This window comes from Cavia porcellus, unplaced genomic scaffold (assembly GCF_034190915.1).
Source record: "Cavia porcellus strain 051 isolate PalLab524CR breed Dunkin Hartley unplaced genomic scaffold, mCavPor4.1 scaffold_16, whole genome shotgun sequence".
Taxonomy (NCBI): domain Eukaryota; kingdom Metazoa; phylum Chordata; class Mammalia; order Rodentia; family Caviidae; genus Cavia; species Cavia porcellus.
The window spans coordinates 13,632,484-13,642,817 of NW_026947499.1; the positions used below are offsets into that span (position 1 = coordinate 13,632,484).

Consider the following 10,334-nt stretch of genomic DNA (forward strand, 5'->3'; position numbering starts at 1 on the left):
GTGTTCATGCTGGGAACAGTGAACGAATGACAGGTGCTGGTGAAGCAAATGCATTGCTTTGGGCCTCAGTTTCTCCCCCTGTAAAGTGGGCCTCTAGGACTCACAGGCGCTGGAAAGAGGCAGGCACAGGAGGCCAGCAGCACCTGCCCTGGCTACCTCCTCCTTGGGGGGCTCAAAAGAACCCAGCATCCTTCCAGGCTAGCACCCCGCCCAAGGAAGGCAGCACCCACGCTGGGGTTGATGATGCTTCTTTTAGAAGGCAGGTGCTTTGGGAAATCCTCCGAAGCCTGGCTTCACAGACACTGTGAAGGTGATAGATGGTAGGTGTTAAAAGCTAAGCTTCAACACAAAACCAAACCAAATCGGGCCTCTACCACTGGCTTCTCTTCCGTAATTGCCCCCGCCCCCTCCGGCGGGCCACGCCCTCATGGGCCACGCCCCCAGAGAAGCCCCGCCCCTGTCACGCCCCCGGTGTTGGCGCGGGGCTCGGGGTTGGAGGCGCCCACCTGCGCTGAGCCGGGGAGCAGACGAGGGGGCGCCGACGGTGGGAGGGGCCGGTCGGAAACTGGCAGGTGAGGCTGGGAACTAACCCGAGACAAACCCTCCTCCCGCCGCCCGGCCGCCCCTCGCCGAGGCCTTGGCTTTTGCATAATGTAAGTACTTGTTCAGGGCGCGAGCTGGCTTTCTGTCCCTCATCGCCGCTGGGCTTCCGCCCTGTGTCTGCCTACGTGGGAGCGCCTGGAGGGGGTCCTTCCCTCCGCTCCTGTGTGACCCCCAGCCCGGGCCGGGGGCGGAGAGGGAGGGAGGGAGGGAGGGAGGCCGGGGCTGCGGCGGTGGGGGCGGGGCGGAGGGGGAGGGGAGGGGGAGGGGCGGGGAGGGACGCCGGCGCCTGCGGACTGGCCGGGGGACCCGCGCTGATGCCAACTTGGATGCCATCCTTTCCTCCAATAAAAGGAACTTTTCACTTGTTTTTCAAACACTCCTTGCATTTTCTTTTATGAATTTAAAGAGACTGGTCGGTATCCCTCTGATTGGACGCACCCTAGTGCAAAAGCAAGGCTGCCCTGCGCTCGTGCGCGCGTGCACACACACACACGCGCACACACACACACACACACACACACACACACACACGCGCGCACACACACACACACACACACACGCACACACGGCTCTCCCCGTGCATCTACTCCGATTACAACCGCCCCTCCCCCACGCCCCTTCCTGTCCTGGATCCCGGAGGCAGCCAGCCTCCTGCAGCCGTGCCAGGGCCCGTGGGGGGCTGCTATGCTGGAGAGGGGTGCGAGGGAGGAGGGGCGCCCGAGGAAGGCCAGAGAGAACAAATTAGATAATCAAAAGAATTACAGTAATTGCTTTCACTTTCCCAAGACCGCTCTGCGGATTCCCTCTGCTGCCCCTTCGCTGGCTTTCGGTCCGTGGGGAATGCTGGATCTTCCCGGGCCCCTCCTCTCCCCTCCCTTCCCTCCTCCCCTCCTCTCCCCTCCCCTCCCTCCTCCCCTCCTCTCCCCTCCTCACCCCTCCCCCAGGCTCCTCCCCTCTCCTGTCTCTTCTCTCTTTTCTCCTGGCCCCTCTGCGTTCCCTCTCTTCCCCAGTCTTCTAGTGTGCTGGAACGTTCGCCAGAATATGATGAATGATTACCTGTCACGGCTTGTTTATTATAATGCGGGCAATCAATTACACATCCCCAACGCTGGCCGGCCCGCAGGAAATTTATATGCTCAGCACAAACCAATGTGAAAATGGAATCTCATTTGCCAAATGTCTTTCTCCCGGTACAGCACGATGATTACAGTCTGTGTTTGTTTCAACAGTCGTGTGGGACTGACAGTGCCATCATTTACTGCCTGGCTCAGGTCAGTTACTCGGAGGCTTTATTTATTGTGTTACCAAGGCCCGTGCAGGAGGTGGACAAGGGTTTCTGTCACGGATGCCACCCTGTTAAAATGTGGGTTGGCTGGGCCCCTGGAGGGCAGCATTGCACCCTCCGGCCCTGAGTCCTATCTCAAAGCCGCCTCTTCCAGCATCCAGCTGCCAGGACTCCTCAAGACCCCCCTGGGGACACAGCTGTTCCATCCAAAGCTGTCCAGGTCCTGCAATCAGCGGCATCAGAATTCAGATTCTGCTTCTGGCTAATACCATGTGTCAGTGACTCAGTCTCCTCATCTGAAAAATGGGAATTGAACAGCTTCCCTTAGGAATAGGTTTTAGGATCTTTCCCATCTTTCTTACAAATATGGATGTCTGGAATATCAGAGGTGTGGATGAATGTTACTTCCTATGACTTGAGAAAGGGGTTCCTTTGGAAGGGATGTGAACTGCAATTCATGCCCTGTGTTATTAAAATCTCCCTTAAACCGGGCATGGTGGTACATGCCTGTAATCCATGCACTCTGAGAAACTGAGGCAGGAAGACTGTGAGTTTGAGCCCAGCGTGGATAACTTTTTTTTTTTTTTTTTTTGTCTTTTTCGTTTTTATCAGTACCAGGGATCGAACTCACAACTGCCTGCTTGCAAGGCAGGCGCTTATGCCGCTGAGCTAAATCCCTAGCCCCTAGCGTGGATAACTTTGAGATTTAGTGAAATCCTGTCTCAAAATGAGAAACACAAAAGGCCTGGAGATGCAGCTCAGGGTGAAGGCCCTGGGTTCAATCCCTAGGACTGCAAAAACAGACACGTAAAATTTAAAAATCTGCCCCAATCTGTGCTTTCGGAGACATGGCAGTATTCAAATGATTTATTTTCCTTCCTAGTGGGATTTTGGAAAATGCGTTTCCTCTGCAGCGACACATACTGTGCTTGGGAAAATAAAGTGGACACCCCCCCCCCACCTTGTTTTGCTTCCGTTTCTGGCCTTGTAAAAATAGACACTAGCAGTGTGGCCTTTCTAGCCATGTGACCTGTCCCCAAAGCCTCGGATCCTCCCCTGAGAATGCTGAACTGCTTCCCTCGTGCTGCTGGCAGGGACCGAGGTGAAGAGGAAGTCGTGGCTGCTGTCTGACATTCTTCTGACAGGCGTTCCGGTTGGTCGTGAGGGTTCTGCTGAGCACAGTGCCGCCCCAAATGTGCCCTCCCTGCTGCCAGCATTTGCTACCAAGTGTCTCCGTTAACAGGGGCGGGCAGATTCTCCTGTGTGTATTTGTTTGTGCTGGTGCTGTATGACTCTATTATTTCACATGTGCGTTTGTTGACGGGCTGTCTCCCCTGCTATGCCAAGCTTTCCCCAGGCAAGGAAGCAAGTTGATTTCATTCACCTGTGTGATTCCCATTACCTAGACACTGCTCAGCATAGCCTGGGTGTCCAGGAAGTATCTGTGGCTTTGATGGCCGCGTGGCCACATAGCTGAACTCATCAGGACAGCAGCTTGTTCTGCAGGGCCTGGGCTCTGGCTGGTGGATGTTTGCAAGCATCTTCTCTATTTCGGGTCCTCACAAAACAGGCTGTGCCTGTGGCCATCCTTGCGAACCGGTGACAGGCCACGAGCGTGTCTGCCTGGCCACCCCTGCTGCCTGCTGAGATCAGCGCCCTTGGAAGTGACTCCCGCTTCCTCTCACAGGCTGTGTTGCCTGGTAGGCTTTGCCTTCTCTAGACCACAAGCTCCTATGCAGACAGCTATGCCCCATTTGGATGTGGGTCTCCAAAATCTCCCATGAATGTTTGTCTTGAAGGAGGTACATTTCAATCAGCCATCAATCAATCAATCATCATGATTGATTAGCTTTTCTGAACACTGGTGTACAGAATACAAATTGAAAAATTCTATTAAAACACGATCAGGAAAAAATTAAGTTCATGTTTTATTTAATTTTATTTTCTGTTAGTTTTTCGAGACAGGGTCTCGATAAGTCACTAAATTGTCCCCTGGCTGGGCTCTCATTTGCAACCTTCCTGCCTCAGCCTCCCAGAGTGCTGGGATTATAGGCATGCATCACCACTGCCCAGCTCATTTTAAGTGAAACGTCAATGCTGCATTGTGTATGCTGGTTAAGTGCTTTCGCTGTACCAAAGGATAGATGCCGTACTCATCGCTGAGATTAGAATAACACCAAGCCCGACTGCACAGAGCTGTGTCCCCAGCAGCGTGGGCTGGGTCCAGCCCATATTCCCTCCGCTGCTCTGCCTCACTAGTTGCCTAACAGACCTTATTCCCTGGCCGAGCTGTGTCCCTCCGATACCAGCTTCCCAGCATGGAGAGGAGGAAGCAGAGCGAAGGTGTGCATCTGGTCCTGGGGGAGCGGCTGTGCCTGTCACTGCTTTGACAGTTGAGGGGCTGCAGACAATGGGAAATGAAACATTTGAGTGGTTGAGAAAAATTCCGTGGGAAATTCCCCCAGCCCGCCCCGAGGTGTTTATGCACCGCAGCTGTGACAAGGAGAAGGCACGCGGGGCTTTTGGTTTCAAGGGTTCCTGAGCAGATGACAATGGCCTTCCCGGAGGGCAGTCCCCAGCAGTCTTCCCCGCCTGCCCCCCCATCTGCCTGCCTGTCTGGCTGGCTCCTCAGGGACAATCTGGCCACGCGGGCAGCATCTGGGCCCCCAGTCCTTCTCCTCCAAGGACAAGTCTTCCGCTGTCCCGAGCTTGAGGACCTGGGGACCTGCTGAGCTTGGGGCTTCCTTCTGACCTCGCCTCACTGCAGGACTGTTAGGACAGCAGCTGCTGTAGACTCCTCGGGTCTCACTGAAAAATCCATCACAGGGACCCTGCTTGGACGCCACCCCCCGGTGTTCTTTGGCGTGTACGTGGCCGCCGCCTCCTTCCTCCGTTCTCCCTTGTAATGAATTCTATTTTCTGTCACACCCTTTTCTTCTCATTTAGGGAATAAAGTGGACTCATGTTAGCTACTCCTTGTTTTCTGTTTTCCTTAAAACTAACAAATCTTCTAGACACCTCTGGTGCTAATGTCTCGCCGCTGCTGTGTGATCAGGTGCTTATAGATCTGCTGAAAGGTAAGGGTCAGAGGTCTTTAGAGATCCTGGCTTAGTGGGAAAACGGACACTTAAGCAGGTTAAATAACTTGGCCCTGTGTATTAATCACGCGGCTTCCACGAAAAGTGACGAACCCTAACATCAGGGGACTTATGCCAGATAGACAATGTCTCAGATTATTTCATTGTAAGCAAGAGGTAGTAAGCTTCAGGTGTGGTTGCATCCAGGCCCTCAAGGCCAGCGGAGCAGAGGAAGCTGAGTCAGTCCAGGCTGTAGTTGCTGCCTAAGCCTAGCTGAACCCCACAGAGCAGGGGTGAGTGGTTCCCCAAAGAAAGTCAGGGTGCCCTTACCAGAGGAAGGAGGAAGGGGACCAGCTGGGGGAAAGACCTGGAGTCCTGAGCTCCTATCGAACCAGCTCTCAGCTGTAGCCCTTTCTTACTGCTTGAGACCACCTTGGGACCCCACGTGCTCCACCATGCACTGCTCGCCCACCACTGGACAGTGAATACGTCCAGTTGGTATTTTCCAAAATGGGCATCTTGGGAGGAGTTGCAGGCTGGAAACCAGGCCATATCTCTGCCCTCCTGTGTACTTCAACCGCCCAGCAAGTCTTATGCCTGTTTGTACCCTGGCTCTCTGGTATGCTTTTAACAAAGAGCTCCCCAGATCTTTTGCTTTTTAAAACAATTTGAAATTTTTATTTTATTTTATTTTGAGACAAGGTGTTGCTATGTGATGCTGGCTGGCCTTGAGCTCGCTCTAGAGCCCAGGCTGTCGTCGAACTCCAGGGTGTTTCTCCTGCCTCAGCCTCCTGAGTGCTGGGATTATAGGCATGCAGCACCATGCCCATATTGTTTATATTTTGGGAGATTAGAGATTTGTGTGGGAACACACCGCCTAGCAGCATGCTGCAGAGCAAGTCTGAGACACTCCCCACCCCAGACCCAGTTCCCACTTCCTGCCCGGGGACTTGTACAAGGTGAGGGCAGGGACCCCACACACACCCTGCCTCACCTTCCTGATCCCTCAGCCAGGACTGCACACCATCCGCAGGAGAGCAGCTTTCCAGAGCACAGCCGGAAGGTGGATCTTTGCAGTTTTCTTCTGGTCTCTGGGTTCCCCAGAGCTGGGGACTCACGGGGTAGTTAACACCCTGCCAGGATGGAGACGGATAGTTGCTTCCCTTCCCGATGCTGGCTCCTGCAGCCAGAGCTTACATCACCATGTGCTTCGGTTCAGGAGGATGTTTACAAACAACTGCTCCATCCTCCTGTCCTCCCTCCCGGGGCAGGCCGCTTCTGCAGAGCTGATCTGGGTGCACCAGGCCCCGCCAGCCCAGCCAGCAGCCTACTTCAAACAGCTTTCTGCAGGCTGAGAGCTGCGCACCGAGTGCTTGCCGTGTATTGTTTCTCTGAGTTTTCCAGCAAGCCCGCACAGTAGACACTATGATTATCTCCATTTTACAGGTGCAGTGAGATGAATGGATTTGGCTGAGGTTCCCAGCCAAGTTCAAACGCAAGCAATCAGCCTCCAGTGAACGAGCTCTTGGTCTTCCTGCAGCTCTCCCACCAGACACACAGGGGTGATCTGGACAGGGAGGTGTCGGCGGTGACCGGGACAGACAGAAAGTTCTCTGCTTCCTCCACCCAGTCCTTTCCCTTCCCTGAGACTTTTTATCTGGCCAGTTCTTAGGCTGTGCTTCTTCCCGCCTCTGCCCTGTTGGCTGAGGCCTCCAACAAACACACTCAGGGACCCGAGGGGAGGTGGACTCTATTACCTAGAGGCCTGGAGGGCGAGATCCGAAGGTGGCAGTAGGCACAGGTAAGTCAGGAAAGCAGAGGAGCGCGACCTCGTGACTCAGGCTACCTCTCGGAGCTTATTGAATTAGCGAGACTCTCAACATCTTCCCGTTGGCTGGCCTCCAGCCCAGCCGGACAGCCTTCCATAGCCTCAGCTCGCCTGAACTCAAGTAACTAAGCCGGGCTGATCGGGGCTAAGCTGAGCTCAACAAGTATTTCTTAAGCACTAAATTACATTCGTTTTTTCAAGCTTGATTTTTGTATGGGCATGTCTTAACCTTAATGCTTTTAAATGAACAATTCAGGAGCATTTCCTACATTCCCGATATCATGCAACTACCGGATCTAGCTCTGAAATATGTTCCTCACCCCAAAATAAAACTCCATGAGCGTTAAGAAGCCACTCTCCAGTTCCTTCCCCTCAACCTCTGGCTGCCGCCAAGCTGCTCTGTACCTCTGTGGGTTTGTCTAAGCTGCATATTTCATGTAAGTGCAACCATGCAACACTTATCATTTTGGGCCTGACTTCTTTCATTTAATGTTTCTGAGGCTCATCTGTGTTTTAGCCTGTATCAGAACCTCCTTCGGTGGTCGAATATCTTCTACTGTATGGAGAGACCACAATTTGCTTCTCTATGCATTGATGGATGCTTAATCTGTTATCATATTTTGGCTATTGCAAATAAGAATAGTATTTCTATATGAGTTTATTTTGAAAGAAGAATTTACATCGTTACTTTAAATAGAAAACCTGCATTTTTCTAATACACAAGAAAATAAGTATTAAAGGAAATTTTTTCCTCTTCGTTCCTGCATGCTTTTCTTTTTTCCTTTCTTTTTCCCACAGGACTAGAGAATGAACTGAGGGCCTTATCTCTAAACGATGTCCCCAGCCTCTTATTTATTCTGAGACAGTTTCATGCTAAGTCACTAAGTTGCTTAGGATGAGACTGAACCTGTAACTCTCCTGCCTCAGCCTCCCAAAGTACACCTGTGTGTAGCACATAAAATCACCCCATGAACTCCCAGCTTCAGGAATAAGAAACCTGCGCTCTAGCAGTGGTTAGGCTTGGGTTTAAATCCTGCCTCTGCCCTCTGTTGGCTGCAAGAAAATGCTCTGTTCTCCCTAACCTCAGTTTCCTCATTGAGAAACCAATCATGCTTATAACTCCCTCCCCCATAGTACTAGGCTATAAGAATCAAAATCATGGGTAAAGTACACAGCTACACATCTGGAACATACGTTAAAGCTGCTCACTCGGTAGGAGCACAAGTCCTCAGCACAGCAGTACTAGGGACACTGACATGTTCTAACACCGCAGATGCACACGACGGGCCAGCAGCTGGGCAAAGCACCTGCCGTGTGTCAGTGCATAGCATCCTCTCTGCATTTGCAGCAGCAACTGATACTGCTATGTCCATTTTCTGGACGGGAAAACAGAGGTAGAAAGCAGCAGAGCCAGTCATCGCAGGCCCAGAGCTCAGCACTTGAGCTCTGGCAGGATGAGAAGTGAAACCCAGACAGAGGAAGCCTGTCGAGCTCCTCGAAGCCCAGTCCCGGCAGCTCCCTGCAGCCCTGCAGCCTCTGATCAAATCACTGTTTCCCAGGAACTGCCCTTGACTGTCCTTTCTTTCTTAGTGGATCTCCCGGGGGCAGTGGACGGGCTTCCCCTGCCCTTCCTGCCCAGAGCCTCCGGCTCTGGCACTGAACCTCCTCCCACCCTTGCAGGCTCTCCCCGGTTCCACGCTGTGCCTGACCCTAGTTAATCATCCATCCCTGCCCTGCCGTAAAACTCAGCACTTCTCAAGACCGTGGCTGTATTGTATCTTGGTCCACAGGGAGGCAGGAGGTGTCATTCAGAGTCTCCATCTGCGTGGATAACCCGTGTCCTGCCCGAGGGTGACGGAGCATGGCGGGTGATCAGACTCTGCATCAGGACCACTGCAACCAATAACCCCGGCTCCGGGCTTGAACCAACACAACTTGATTCTCCCGAAGATCCGAGTCCAGAAGTCTGAATTCAAGGTGCCAGAGGGCCACACTCCCTGTGAGGGCTCTCGGCTTCTTTCTTTCTGGTGTTTCTTTGTGGCTGCCAGATGCCCATTTCTTTTTCTTTTTTCCACGCTGGGGTTGGGACCCAGAGCCTCACGAGTGCTAGGCAAACACCTTCCCACCAAGCTCCGCTCCCAGCCCTTCCGTCCTGCTTCACCTGGCCGCTCGCTCTGTGTGTCTCTGTCCTTTTCTGTCTTTTAGGAGGACACTTGTCATTGGATTAAAGCTCTGCTCTAATCCAGGATGATCTCATCTTGATCTTTATCTTAATAGCACCACGGGGACCCCATTTTCTAGTAAGATGATGTTCTGAGGTTCTAGGTGAACATAAATGGTGTGATTTTCAACCTGCTCTAGGAATGTTTGGTAGCAGGGGTACCTGGTCTTCTGCACTGCTGGTTTATTGGATATTTAAGCTCAAATATATGCCAAGTGGACAGGAACTAAAGAAGTTCACTTTCTCCAAAGGCCGCTGTAGGCCACAGTTTTGCCCATTGCCTTCTCCCAGATTTCCGTGGCATCCTGGGAGATCCTGCAGCCTCTGGGTACTTTGCAACGTTAAAAAGGCCAGGCGATGCCAGGGCAGTTTAAAATCTTCACCCCAGCACTCCCTCATTTTCCCTTAGATGCCACCAACGTGGTTTCCAAACTTCTGCCCAGGAAATTATTTTCCACAGAACGCCCTACCACTGGGGGCATTCCCCAGAGTTCACTTTGAGAAATGCCACGCACCCTGAAGTACCGCCAACGCAGAGTGCCCACAACGGCTAGGCACGCAGACCAAGAGAGGATGCGTTTTTGAGGAAATCCACCAACTATGAGACAACGTTGTGACTGATTCAGGAAAATTGGCTTCCAGATCACTGTGGACAAGACCCAACTTGGCTAGGAGGCCGTGATCCCTGGGGAGAGCCCTCCAGGGCTGGACGCTGGCCAGCTTCGATTCTGAGAAAGGGTCGGTGACCATAACTGCTGATTTCCCTGCCCCAGCCCCCGCAGCCATGAGGGCAGAACTTCCGTGTTTAAAGGCAATTATTTGGAGGGGAGAGTCCGGGGTGGGGCACAGCCTTGCCATCAGTCAATCAATGAATCAATCAGTAAGAAATAAGTAAATAAAAGAGAAATGCAAGAAAAATTTGCGCTATGATGTAGTCCTATAACTTATGCAATTATGTTGTGCAAATTCAATAATGGGGACTCCGTAGAATAATGAGGATAATAACATAATAATGAAAGAATAGATGGTATTAATAAATGTAAGTGACGTTCTTCGCACAGCTGGATTTGGGATCCTCTCGGGCATCTGTGGTTCCCCGGCACCCTGCAGTCCCAAGCACGTGTGTAGTGCTTAAATAATGTCATTTTCACACACACAAGTCTCCTCCCCACTCTTTTCCATGTCATCGGTTGCTGGCCATCGACTGTGATCTGAAAACATCTTATGGAAAATGCCAGAAATAAAACGTTCGTAAGTTTTTCAAACTCTTATTTTCTTGTAACCGTCCCATGCTGTCATTTGTCATTATAGTTAATCTCT

The 10,334-nt window shown here is 52.1% G+C and overlaps 1 long non-coding RNA gene across 1 annotated transcript; it reads left to right on the top strand.

The window, feature by feature from the left end:
• Window positions 1–459: 459 nt before the first annotated feature.
• Window positions 460–9,932, top strand: LOC106025248 (uncharacterized). Its single transcript, XR_001198849.3, has 3 exons — window positions 460–653; window positions 6,412–6,766; window positions 8,584–9,932. It is a non-coding gene; the product is annotated as an uncharacterized LOC106025248 (long non-coding RNA).
• Window positions 9,933–10,334: the final 402 nt, after the last annotated feature.